At 43.1% G+C, this 14,544-nt stretch overlaps 1 long non-coding RNA gene across 1 annotated transcript in view; it reads left to right on the top strand.

Annotated features, from left to right (window-relative positions):
• Positions 1-13,721, top strand: part of LOC309869845 — a 30,778-nt gene extending 17,057 nt beyond the window's left edge. The window contains exons 2-5 of the long non-coding RNA XR_014314371.1: positions 8,667-8,865; positions 10,298-10,435; positions 11,375-11,429; positions 13,172-13,721. This is a non-coding gene — a long non-coding RNA (uncharacterized lncRNA). The remainder of the gene's footprint in view (positions 1-8,666; positions 8,866-10,297; positions 10,436-11,374; positions 11,430-13,171) is intronic.
• Positions 13,722-14,544: the final 823 nt, after the last annotated feature.

The raw sequence follows: 14,544 nt of genomic DNA, 5'->3' as shown, positions 1-14,544 counted from the left end.
CCCTCCTCATCCCCAGCTCCACTCTGGTCCTTCTCACCTCCATCCCTCTCCTGTCAGATCTCTGGGGGAGGAGAGCCTAGCCTTGCAAACATGCAACTGTATCTTTCTGTCTTGAACTTAAACTGAGACTTAAATCTTTGAACTTGTTTCAGTGTAGACCAGGAGAAAGAAAGAAACAGAAAGAGTCCTTGAAGGACTGGTAAGAGAACAAGAGGAGATGAAGATCTGTCACCTGTCTGGGTGTAGATACCAGATAGATTGAAAAGGGTTAACAACAGCTGTCTCTGGATGGTAACGTTCCAAGTGACTTTTTTCCACTCTCCTTTTTTTTTTTCTTTTAACATTTTTTTTTTTAAGATTTTATTTATTTATTTGTCAGGTATAGAGGGAGAGAGAGCAAGCGAGCACAGGCAGACAGAGAGGCAGGCAGAGGCAGAGGGAGAAGCAGGCTTCCTGCCAAGCAAAGAGCCCAATGTGGGACTCGATCCCAGGACCCTGGGATCATGGGAAGGCAGCTGCTTAACCAACTGAGCCACCCAGGCATCCCTCAACATTTTATTTTTTAATTGTTCTTAAAATTACCATAAAGTGTGTCTGTGTAGAAATATATATTGAAACCTCTGGCTTCAATAAGACAAGTCCAGTGTCCTAGGAGAACATCCTCAGCACAGTGCAGATATGCTAGGAACTGGAATGTTAAGAGCCTGCAGGTTGCAAGATGGAGGTGTGTATCAGCATTTAAATAGAGTCAAGTCTCTGTAGTCTTGGTAAAAACCTTCCCTCAACACCATGCTCCTGAACACACAGATCTGTCATCACACAGGCCAAACTTCTTGAAAGAGTCCTTGCTCTCTGTCCTCACTTCATTTCCTATCAAACCCTTTATCACCTCACCAGAAGAATACGAGGTTCTACTTTTCCCTTCTTGGCCAAACCTCAAAGGTCTGAAGAGAGTCCTTCCCACACTGACTACTGCACTCATAGGTGCAGAAGAACCTAGGGAGGCCAGATGGTCTACTGAGCATTGAATATTCTTTTTTTTTTTTTTTTTTTTTTTTTTAAAGTAGGCAGAGAGGCAGGCAGAGAGTGAGAGAGAGGAGGAAGCAGGCTCCCCGCGGAGCAGAGAGCCCGATGTGAGGCTGGATCCTAGGACCCTGGGATCATGATCTGAGCCGAAGGCAGAGGCTTTAACCCACTGAGCCACCCAGGCGCCCCAGCATTGAATATTCTTAATGGTGGATTTGTTCTCTTCATTTTGTTTATCCACATTTCAAATATTTAAAATAAACATATATAATGAAAAGTAGTGGATACTTTTATTTGTAAAAAGAAAACTACTCAGCAAAATTAAATTCATAAGAGAAATATCCAGTCAGGCTTAAAGGACTTTTTTTTCCAAAGGACAAAATCCAGACAAATGAATGTAGGAGTAAATGGAGAGATGATGAAGAGGATAAATCCTTTAAGGTTTATTAGGTATTTCTTGGTAACATAATGTGGTTTCAGGAGGGGGCAAAGGAGGAGACTCGAGAGAAGACTGCGCAAGGAACAGCTGGAGAATACTACCAAAAACAAAATCTCCCGCCTACCCTGAAAATCTTACCACAAAAGCAGAAAACAAAGAAATAGTTTTCCTATTCAGCATTCAACCAGAATGTGACGCGCCTCACAGACAAATCACTAAAGAGATTGAGAAGACAGAAAAAAATCTCACCTCTTCTACAGCCAAGTACATGTGTCACATTACATATCTGTTCTCCAGCTAATGATGACTTGTCCCCAAGCAGGAGGACTCGGCAGTTCCATTTGTCACGCACAGGCCATCCTGAACTCACCTAGTAATTGGGGTGGCCGGGTGCATGGCCTAATTGCCTTTATCCAAAGGAAAAATGCACTTCTTATATCTTGAGGAAGTTTTTGCTGCTTGAACCAGGCACCTTCGTTAGAATCCTACCCTCCCTGGGGACTGGGAGAGCAAGCCCTAGGGTCCCTACGGATTGCATTTCAAAGAGATGGGTCCCAGGCCCTGAGAAAGATATTCCTTCAATTATAAGGCCTGCAAGAAGCTCTTTTTTTTTTTTTAAGATTTTATTTATTTATTTGATGGAAGAGAACACAAGTAGGCAGAGAAGCAGGCTCCCTGCTGAGCAGAGAGCCCATTATGGGGCTCAATCTCAGGACCCTGATATCATGACCTAAACTAAAGGCAGAGGCTAAACCCACTGAGCCACCCAGGCGCCCCATGGAAGAAGCTTTTTTAAAGATTTACATCTCAAAGAGGGAGATAAAGAATTTACAATTTCTTTAGAGTTTTCTAAAGTAAAGGCTCTGAAGGAAAGGGAGGCTGGGTGAGACACAGGGAAAAGAAAGTTGACCCAGAAGAGAATGAGGAGAATGAGAAAACGGGAAACAGTGTGAGTTAGCAGCGTGCTCCTTGAGCTCTGGCTGTGGACTGCAGGTTGTAAGTGGTACTTTTGCCCTCATCAGTCTCTCCCAGGAATGTGAGGAGGGCCTGATTAAGCCATTTTTAATAATGCAATGTTTGCAATTTGACTTTGAAATTCAAAATTACTTTAGAAATATCAGTTATAACTATCATATGATCTCCCTGATATGAGGAAGTGGTGATGCAACATGGGGGCTTAAGTGGGTAGGAGAAGAATCAATGAAACAAGATGGGATTGGGAAGGAGACAAACCATAAGTGACTCTTAATCTCACAAAACAAACTGAGGGTTGCTGGGGGGAGGGGGTTTGGGAGAAGGGGGTGGGATTATGGACATTGGGGAGGGTATGTGCTTTGGTGAGTGCTGTGAAGAAGTGTGTAAACCTGGCGATTCACAGACCTGTACCCCTGGGGATAAAAATATATGTTTATAAAAAATAAAAAATTTAAAAAAAAGAAATATCCCATGAACGTCCTGCAACACAAACATAGATGTTCATGCCAGAATACTACACACACACACACACACACACACACACACACACAAGTACGTGTATCTAATACGAAAACCCCAGCACAGCCCCATGAGAGTTGAGAACCATGCAGAGCAAGACAGGCATCCATTCAGGCCCAGTGGGCCATCCTTTTATGAAGACCTAAGATGAAGTATATTCTAGGTCTTTTCATATAAAACAAAGATTCCTTGGGGCGCCTGGGTGGCTCAGTGGGTTAAAGCCTCTGCCTTCAGCTCAGGTCATGATCTCAGGGTCCTGGGATCAAGTCCCGCATCCGGCTCTCTGCTCAGCAGGGAGCCTTCTTACCCCTCACTCTCTGCCTGCCTCTCTGCCTACTTGTGATCTCTCTCTCTCTGTGCCAAATAAATAAAATCTTGAAAAAAAAAAAAAAAAGATTTCCTACTTGGATGACCTAGATCCCTAATGGTTCACAAGTGTGGTAAGATAGGGCCTCTAACTATTTGCAGTCTTTTACCAACTTTAATAATAATTACACATAACTAATAAGGATACATAGAAAACAAAATATAAAATTATCTCTCCTTTGATTTTAAATTATAGAAAATCAATGTTGCAACTCTAAATAGTCTATGCCAATCAAGTTATGTGTCTTATTTAATTCAAATATTGGGAACTGATTATTACTTATGTACTTGGATGCTTAGTAACATAGAACTTAAAACTTTACCAGCTAGTGGAAATGAAAGCTGGTGCAACCACTCTGGAAACAGTATGGAGTTTCCTCAAAATGTTGAAAATAGAGCTACCCTATGACCCACTACTGGGTATTTACCCCAAAAATACAAATGTGGTGATCCAAAAGGGCCCCTGCACCCCAAAGTTTATAGCAGCAATGTCCACAATAGCCAAACTATGGAAAGAGCCCAGATGTCCATCGACAGATGAATGGATAAAGAAGATATGGTATATACATACAATGGAATACTACTCAGCCATCAAGAAAAAAATGAAATCTTGCCATTTGCAGCAAGGTGGACAGAACTAGAGGGTGTTATATTAAGCGAAATAAATCAAGAAAGATAATTATCATATGATAATTGGGATAAATTAGATAAAAAGAAAGATAATTATCAAATGATCTCACTGATGAGTAGAATTTAAGAAACAAAACAGAGGGTCATAGGAGAAGAAAGGAAAAAATAAAACAAGGCAAAATCAGAGAGGGAGACAAACTATAAGAAACTCTTCAGCATAGGAAACAAACTGAGTGTTGCTGGAGGGGAGAGGGTGGAGGGATAAGGTAACTGGGTAATGGACATTAAGGAGGGCACATGATGTAATGAGCACTGGATATTATATAAGACTGACGAGTCACTGACCTCTACCTCTGAACCAATAAGGCATTATATGTTAATTGAATTTAAATAAAAATAAATACATTAAAAGGAAAAAAATTTTTCACCACCCTTGGGGCGCCTGGGTGTTTCAGTCAGTTAAGCATCCAGCTGTTGATTTCAGCTCAGGTCATGATCTTGGAGTCATGAGATCAAGCCCCAAGTTCGGCTCCACACTGGGCATGAAGCCTGCTGAAGATTCTCTCTTTCCCTCTCCCGCTGTCCCTCCCCACCACTTCCCCATGCATGAGTGTGCTCTCTCCCTCCCTTAAAAAAAAAAAAAAAAAAAAAGATTTCACCGGCCTCTTCTATGGCTAAATGGAAGAGGGTCATCTCTAAGCAAATTTTCATTATTATGTTAGGAATCACTAAATAGTTATTTCAATTGTGTAGTTGCAAGATGGGTAGGTACCCATTCTCCCAGGAAAACAGTACCATCAGACCTTTTCTATGTGGCTGGACAAAGCTAGTTTATTTAAGATTCCCACTAGCTAAAGCAGATCCCTGGGGTGAAAGTGGATAATATTCACAGAGTCCAACAAGGCTGCCAAAATGAGAGGGATCAAGACACTGACCTTGTCCCTCTTGGGATTAAACTGTAACACACTCCCCATCATCAACTGAAGTTACTTCAGTGGGTGGTGTCTATTGACAACAAAGGGTACCAGAGGTCTCCAAAAGCAAATTGACTACACAAGGCCCAGGGTGGAAGGTTGGGGGCACTGGTACCAGCCCAACATGTGGCTGTGAGCCAAAAGAGCCCTTTAACACAAAAACTCTGGCCAGGGCATGAGGTCAACAGAGGGAAACATGACCTTACACCTGAGCCTGGTGCTGGCTCATCTTTCACTATACTGACTGCCTCGCTAATGCAAGAACTTAAAGCAAAATACACCCCTTCTCTTGGATTCATCAGCCTTCCCACCGGCAATGTGAGTGGGTAAAACACTGAAAAGGAAGCCGAATTGCATATGGTGTATCCTTGCCTAGAGTTAAAACTAAGAAGATTGGAATTTCCCAGGTTGCCTAGAGGAAGGAGTAAAGTGCCCAAAATCATAATCTCCTAAGGAAATCAGTAGAAGGGACACAGTTCTAAGTTCCAAAGCCAGGGCCCCTAAAAGAAGATGGGGGCCTCCAAGAATTAAGCATGAATGAAAGACCCTTAGTCCTCCTTACCAGGCAAGCCCAGAAGGCTTATCACCAAAGAAGTGGTAATAAATAGTCTTTTAACCTTAAAAGGCCCTTTTAACCTAAAGTTTCCCCCCCTCCATCCCATTCTTTTTCTTTCAGTCTATCTGTTGAAGATAACCTGTCAAAGACCTGTAGATAGACAGCTGACCTACATAGTTTCTGACAGACCAGATTTTTGTTGATTCTGTATTCTCAGCAAACTGACAGCTGAATCCAGAGCCTGGGTTGGATGGATGTTTGATCCTTTTGATAAGACTAGGGACAGGGTACCTGGGTGGTTCAGTTGGTTAAGTGACTGCCTGTGGCTCAGGTCATGATTCTGAAGTCCCAGGATCGAGTCCTGTATCCAGCTCCCTGCTTGGCAGGGAGTCTGCTTCTCCCTTTGACCCTCCCCCTTTTCATGCTCTCTCTTTCTTATTCTCTCTCTCTCTCAAATAAATAAATAAAATCTTTTTTTAAAAAACTGTCTAGGCAATGTTGTATCCTTTCACTTAAAGGCAGATAATATCTGATTCTCTTTTTAGTACATGATGTTAACAGTTACTGATGTCCAATGTCTAAATCCATTAATTAACTGAGAGTTGCAAAGGAGTGATATTCTTTTTTTTTAAAGATTCTATTTATTTATTTGTCAGAGAGAGAGCACAAGAAGGGGGAGTGGCAGACGGAGAGGCAGGCTCCCTATTGAGCAAGAAGCCCTATGTGGGACTCAATTCCAGGACACTGGGATCATGACCAAAGGTCCAGCTTAATGGACTGAGCCACCCAGGAGTCTTGCAAAGTGGTGATATTCTAACATTTTTTTCATTTATTAGTTGGAATGCATTTATTAAGAGACACTTCCCTGGGGCACCTGGGTGGCTCAGTGGGTTAAGCCTCTGCCTTCAGCCCAGGTCATGATCCCATGGTCCTGGGATCGAGCCCCTCGTTGGGCTCTCTGCTCAGCAGAGAGCCTGCTTCCCTTCCTCTCTCTCTACCTGCCTCTCTGCCTACTTGTAATTTCTGTCTGTCAAATAAATAAATTAAATCTTTTAAAAAATTTAAAAAAAATAAAGCTCTTTAAAAAAAAAAAAGAGAGAGAGAGAGACACTTCCTTCACCTACCATGTGGTTGCCCAGTGGTACCTACCACCTCCAATACTCAGAATATGTTTTTAAATTGCCTGCACTCTCTTCTTATTCTTATTCTTCTTATTCTCACAGCCCCATACCTCAGTTAACTGAATACATAATACAATAGCCCTATAGGCAGAATAAGTGCTCAATTATTTCCTTTTATTTACCAGTTAGAGATAATGGATTAATTTCCTTTCATCCTCCAAACGTGAACCATAAGCCAGATGACACAGAAATACAACAGACCCATGATCTTACTTGTACATGAAATCTAAAATAGCCAAATTCATAGAAGCCCAGAGTAGAATGGTGGTTGCCGGGAGATGCTGGTCAAAGTTTTTAAAGTTTCTATTAATGAAGCTGAGTAAGTTCCAGAGATCTAATCCAGTTTAGTGACCGTAGTTACCAATACTGGATGGTATACTTGAAATGTACTAGGAGGAAAAATCTTAAATGTTTCTCACCATGAAAACAAATTTGTAACTACATGAGGTAATGATAATTAACATGATTGTGGTGCTCAGTTGAGAAGGCATACGTGTATCAAAACATCATATTATATACCTTAAATATATATATATAATTTCTATTTGTCAATTATACCCCAGTAAAGCTGGAAAAATTTTCAAATCAATTGGTGGATATAATTGATTATATTAACAGAATAAATTATTATCTATTAACAGAATTAACACATAATATAATAAATAAGTTAAATTATATGACTATCTTAATAGATGCAGAAAAGCATCTGATTGAATTTCATATTCACTCATGATAAAAACTTCAGCAAACTACTAATAGAAAAGGGCTTTGTGAATCTAGAGTATCTTTTTTAAAAGACCTACTTTAAAGATGATACTGATGGGGTGAATTAATGAAAGTTTTCCACCTGAGATCAAAAATACCTGATTTTGCCATGTCTGTCCATATGGCACTAGATGCCCTAGCCACTACAAAAAGGCAAGAAAAAAACGTAAGAATTGGAAAGGAAGGAATGAAACTGTCATCACCCCCACACAACATGATCACAACACAATTGGAGATGTAGAAAAATCCCAAAGAACTTGCCATCAGTTCATTAAGTAATTTGAGCAAGGTCATTGGATATAAATTCAACTTAGAAAAATCAATTGTGTGTGTGTGTATATATATATATATATCAATTATAATACATATAAATATATAAATCAATTATATATATAAATTGTGTATATGTATATATATAAATATATATAAAAGAAAAATCTATTGTGTGTATATATATGTGTATGTGTATATATATATATATGTATGTATATATATATATATATATATATACTATACATACATACAAGAAGGGAACAATTAGAAAATGAAATCTACAAATAGCATTTACAATAGCATCAAAAAGTTAGGATTGTAGGAATGAGCCTCAGGAAAATGCTCTACACAGAAGCTACAAAACATTATTAATATTTTATTACTAGTTCAAAAATATTAATAAATGAAGGGACAGATCATGTTTGTGAGTGGAGAGACTCAATATTAAAAAGCTGTCTATTATCTCCAAATCGATCTATAGATTCAATGTTATACCAATAAAAATCCCAGCAAGTTGCTGTCCTGAGGGAGAAAAAATTATTTCTAATTCTTAAAACACAGGATGGTTGAACAGGTCCATGATTTACATTATCTGACATTATATAATAATAGCCTGAAAATAACTATTAATACCACCACCTCCAATACTCAGAATGTGTTTTTAAATTGCCTGCATTCTCTTCTTATTCTCACAGCCCCATATCCCAGTTGACTGAATACATAACGGCTCATGCTGTCCTTGCCTTTTAGACTCTCATTTACTTTTAATTCTACACGTAACTGTATTTTTAATGCTTGCCACCATTCCTTCTGGTGAGATCTCTCTAGTCATTCTGATTGTCTGAAGCTCACTCTCTAGCAGATTCCTCAGGACAGGCACATTGATAATAGTGATATAAAATCTTTGGCTTGCATTTTCTTTCCTTGGAGTCTTAAATATGTTACTCCCATTTTTTTTTCAGATTTTATTCTATTTACATAATCTCTACATCCAATGTGGGGCTCAAACCCACGACCCTGAGACCAAGAGTCACATGTTCCATGGACTGAGCCAGCCAGGTGCCCATTTTTCTCTTGAGCAAAGCATTGCCATCAAAAAGCCTGATGAAAATCTGAAGGAGAGTGGGCTTATGGCTAAGAAAATTAAACTTCATCTTGCAGGTAATGGATTGACAAAGATGTTGAAAGTAAAAGCTAACATGACTTAATATGCTTTTTCAAAAGCTATTTCTGGCAAAACCATAGGCAGAAAGAATGGAGGCAGGAGACCAACCAGGAGGTTATTGTCATAGTACAAAGGAGAGTTTGAGCATTCTGGACTTGGGAGGTGACAGCGATGATAGATAGGAGGGGATGGAACTCACTGCCCTGAGCAAGGGACATGCATGCTGCCTACACACATTCCTTACTCAGGAATATATACCCTTTTCTTTTCAGCAGTCTGGCTTCTTCCACCAAGGAACCAGGCTACAGAGCTCAGGCCCTAACCCCACTCTCCTTCACATCAGGCCCCACCCCCAACATGGAGCCCCAAAACCACCTAGAGAAGGGAATGATATGCTGGCCCAGGTCACCAGGTCTTCCAGAACCTCAGTTTCTTGGTTATCCCATCAGAGGCCATAGGAGGACATTCCCACCTTCCTTCCAGTGCCTAGTCCTGGTTTGCGGCTTGCCAACCCCTGTCTGTGAGCCTCCCTCTCAAGGATATCCCGGAGTTGAGTGGAGTTCCCTGGGATTTGGTCAGATAAAGAACAAAACCTGCACACAGAGCAGAGATTTAAGAGTGCCGCTCAGGACTCAACACCACTCACTTTATGGCTTCTGGCCACTTGGAAGCAGCAGGCCTTAGAGTGAGACCTCGGTCCCCTGTCAAGGAAAGGGAAGCACAGCTGACCCACTGGGGTCAGGGCATCTCTCTTTACCCAGAGAAGGTAAGAACCCGGGAGAGATTTATGTTTCTTACCATTACACATTCATTTGACAAACATACACCAAGTACCTTCCATGTAAGGGCGCTGGGGAATTACAAAAATGAAACAGGCAAGGGGCTGGACAGGGTGGATGAAAAAGGGTCTGAATTAGGCAAGGATGGCTGAGACACTTCTGGAGGGAAAGGAGGGCGGTGGGGACTGCTCCCACAGCGCCCCCTGCTGTCCAGGATTTGCTATGGCTGCTCCGGCAACTCCTGACCCTGCTGGGACTGCCTCCCTCAAAACGACCCATTCCTCATTCTCTCAGAAGGCAGCCTCCCCATCATCAGAATGGACTCTTGGACCTGGGAGAAGCAGAAAACACACAAATTTGATAGAAAACTGTCCTTAACCCAGTGTTTCTCTCAGGCAAAATTGTCCTGGGCCTGCGGAAGAGGGGCAGGGGGACAAGAGGTGTGAACACTGTCGGTCCAAAGCATGGACTCAGAATCCTCCCTGAAAAGGGAACTTTCACTCGAGCAGGGTTCTAGCCCCGTGGCAGGCAGTCTAGCATCAGCCAGAGAGACCTGGGAGACCTGGGGAGGGGCCAATCCACTCACCGGGATGCTGGGCACTGGTGAGGGTCTAGAGGAGATCTAATGGTAACACCTTGTTTAACGCAGGAGGGGGCAGAAGCCAAAGGAGGGATGGTGGCTTTCTAAGGAGATCCACAGTGCCACTGGCAAAGCTGCGAGAAGAATCCAGGCTCTCCCAGCCACTCGGCAAAAAGGACCACAAGGAATGACACTCACAGACCAAAGGTGAACTAGACATGTGACAAGATGCTGTCCAGAGATGCGATCCAACCAGGGGTCAGAAACTCATTGCTTGTAAGCATCAGCAATGGCAGGAGTGAAAAACATCCTAAGACAAAGGGACAGGAGGTAGTACCAGTGACTCCCTCGTCTCTGGCCTATGTTCATTCTAAAGAACTCTCCTCCCTTCCACCACCAGAAACATCAATCAATGATATAGCCAAATGCTGCCTCCCTTAAACTCATGATGGCAGATCAGCTAGCCAGGCCTGGTTTCGGTGTGGCAGTTCACCAGAAAGCTTGGGTAGGGTGGTGGGAGGAGGAGGGGTGCATGCATGTCTGACACTTGAACTCAGTGTGTCACCACCATCAGGGACCAAAGGGTCTGCTGTTGCCCAGGGAATCAGCTCAGCCTTCAAGTGGGACCCTCCTCCTTCTCCCCAGGGCCTCCTCATACACACAAACCAAATTAATTATGTCATTCTTTTTTCTTTCTTTTTTTCTTTTTCTCTTTTTTTTGAGAAAGAGAGAGAACACGTGTGCATGTGAGCAGTGGGGGGGGAGGGGGAGGAAGGGTGTTGGCAGAGGGAGAGAGAGAATCCCAAGCAAGCTCCATGCCCACCAGGGTGGACTGACATGGGGCTCGATCTCACAATCCCAAGATCACGACCTGAGCCTAAATCAAGAGTCAGACGCTTATCCCACGGAGCCACCCAGATGCCCCCTACATCATTCTTATTATAGAATAATTTGTAACAAAAATAAGTGGCTATAGACCTCACGCCCTGCAATATAATGGCATAATTTATCAAGCTGCACATTTTTTATGCAGAAGAGAATAATTTCAGTAGGCTTTGGGTAATGCCAAAAGAAACCATGTCAAAAGAAAACTAGAGAACTCAGAGCCAAAGGAGAACATTTAAAACAAAGTATCTTTATTTGCAGTGCTTACAAGGAATTCCTTTGGAAGAGCTGGGCTCTTGGATAGAACACACAGAAGGTAAAGGAAAGCAACCAAGTAACAGTTGGTCTGTTCCTTATTTCACTGAGAGAAGGAAACCAGTTCCTCCCCTGTTTATCACATCTGCAAGGGTCATTCTATCTTCTGCAGCCATTGGCACTGTAAAGTCAGAATTAAGCTTTTATTCACTACAGAGTTAACAACTCACAGGATAAAGGGTCAGAATAGAGGAATAGTGCTTCACAGAGTTGTAGTTGTTGTGATATATCTCAGAATATGAAGTTTTCTCTCCCACTAAGGAATGTGGTGTACACCCATGGTAAAAATGGCGGCATGCCTGGAGTGGGTTTTGCATTCTCCATGGAGAAAGGTAAGGTTCCCTGCGTGGTAGGAGACAAAGAGAGCTCAACTCTTTAATGTGTCACTGGCACAGTGCACATGGTAGGTGTCCATAAACACTGATGGAGTGAGGAAATGACAAATGGGTGAATGAATAAGAGCACGGGGAAAGATAATAACCTGGAGAGAGTGAAGATCTAGGGAGCTGAGAGATGGTGTGAGGTTTCCTATGGCAGTCAGGGCCAATGAAATTTGGAACACTGATAATTTATACTCACTATTAAAGTGGATTTGTGCTGGAATTAAGCCCCAAATTTTCAGCAAAGACAAAAGACGTATGCTGGTGTTGCTCAGAAAAATTCAGAGAGAGGGGATGTGTCCCAAATTTGGGAGTACTGAGGGCACAGAGAATAGTCCCAAGAATCAAAACTCCGATGATACTGACAGCTGAGCAGGAAGAAAACCATAGAGAAAAGGCTCAAAAGAGCAGAAGCTTCTGAGAATCCATGCAGATACTGACAAGGAAGTTGGATTTCTCCCAGTGGGAAGGGAGATCAAGTCTATGGATTCGGTCTTAAAAACAAGTATCAGAGAAATCAGATAAAGGCAGAGCCATCCTCCCTGCACCTACATTGAGAAAGGTGGACAGCTAAGGCATAACACAGGGAATGAATGATACAGCAGAAACCCGACCCTCAGAATATAAGATGGGGAAGGCTTCCTCTTTCCACCTTGTCTTTAAACCCTCAGCCTAACCCACTGGCCTCCCTTCTCTCTGCCATTCTGATGGCTATGGATGCAATGACTTTTCCCTGACACCCTCCTGAGCCAAATGTCTCTAAGTCTCTGACCAGGTTCAGTGCTCCCATTTGGCAAGTGGGCTGGCTTCTTCCTTGTCATTAGCTCAGAAAAGGAAGTGAGGAAGAGGTTGGAATTCTACCCAGGAGAGAGCCAGAGGACTGGTGGGGAGCCAGGATTTGTGGCCAACTGGGTGCATTTCAGGGCAGTGACCTCCAGAGTTCCTAGAATCTCAGCAGAAAAGAAAACTAGTTGCCTCCTGCAAACCTCACAGACAGCAACTTTCCTCAACCTCCAGCCACCTGAGGCCCCTGGCTCCCACATGAATTAACAAGAATATAAAAATCCTATTTGTCCAATCAACCTCCCTGAGGAAATTGGCTCTCCATGCAACCAGGCGTGACGCCCAGCATCTCTGGGAGTTAGGAAGTGTGTGGCCAGGACTGGAAATGGAGGAGGATGTAGACCTGCCTCAGGTTCTGGCCACACTTTAGAACTGCCTCTGATGATCCAAAGACACAGAACAGCAGGCAACCACAATGACCTCCATCTCTTCCTGTTTCAAATGCCATTGTCACAATTTACCTCAGCTTTCTACCAACTGCCCCATTCTGCCTTACCTCTGTTATTTCCTTGTTCTGCAGGTGCCCAATGTCACTTCCATTCAATCATACTTCTCAATTCTGCGTCCACACCTTGCAAGAACAAGCCCCCGGCCCAAAGACCTGCATTCCAGCCCCTTTCCTGGGGCCTCTGGGGCCACAAAGTCTCCCCAGATTAGTCCCTCTCCTGCAACTCTCCTGCAAGGTTCTGATAGTCCTCAACTCTCCATCCTGGCAGGATAAAGGGATTGAGAATGTACTAAGTGTTCCAAAGACCTGGCAAAGGCCAAGTGCTGACTGGACGGTAATAAAGAGGGGAGAATCTATTTGTCTCCAATAAACCAGTACTTCTCCAAATTCTTCAAACTCTCCATTTAAAAGCCATACTCATGGGGCACCTGGGTGTCTCCGTTGTTAAGTCTGCCTTCAATTCAGGACATGATCCCAGGGTCCTGGGATCCAACCCTGCATCGGGCTCCCTGCTTGGCAGGAAGCCTGCTTCTCCCTCTCCTACTCATCCTGCTTGTGTTCCCTCTCTCCCTGTGTCTCTCTCTGTCAAATAAATAAATAAAATCTTTAAAAAAAAAAAAAAGCCATAGTCATGCCAGTGGACTTCCATTGCTCCAAAATGATCTCCCCTTTTGAAACGACTTTCGGAAGGCATCTGGAAGGCAGACAAGGGAGTCTTGTGATCAAGCAACAAAATCAAGTTTAAGCCCAAACCTCTGTCCACCTTCTTTCTCACCTTTGGGTCCAAGTGGTAGTTGACCATCCATATTAGCTCACCTTTCAGAAGTGCATGATGTGTCACTTTGATATATTCAAAGCCTGGGACACTGACTCAGAACATTTTGTTGGCAAGCCTGGGTAAAATTGAGCCAGTTTCCTACTCCTACCTGGTGCACTTGACCAAGGTGACTGGTGGCTTCTACCAGCTAAGGGGAAAACTTGTGACGGCAGTGGCCACAGGTGCTTGCCAGAAAGACCATGAAGTCACTCAGAGTGGTCAGTGTGCGATGACTGGGTAAAGGCACCTTCTGTCCATGTCTTAGATGCAGGGAACATCATTCCCAACATCTTAAAAGAAGGGTCACCTCTCACTCTGTATTCCACATCCCCCCAGCCCACTGCTGAGGATCGGACTATGCACCCAAGTAGAGAAGAATGGGAAGGGACCCGCAGGACAGGATGACGGTCAGATCAGCACCCCAACAATCACCAGGATGTTTAATCAGGCATCTAAGGAATAATCGCCCACTCAAATAACCCAGAGGCCTGGGGTGTACTTTTCTTGAACCACATCCAGGGAGAGAGGACTGGCAGTCTTTAGGGCATGACCCTTGTGCCTGCTCTCTCCCCATTCCCCCCTCTCTCCAATTTGGGTAACAGCCTCAGCATGGCCATGGTCATCACAG

The sequence above is a fragment of the Mustela nivalis genome, assembly GCF_964662115.1.
Source record: "Mustela nivalis genome assembly, chromosome: 7".
NCBI lineage: Eukaryota > Metazoa > Chordata > Mammalia > Carnivora > Mustelidae > Mustela > Mustela nivalis.
Note: the sequence above shows the minus strand (reverse complement) of the source record. Positions and strands in the feature narration are given on the sequence as shown.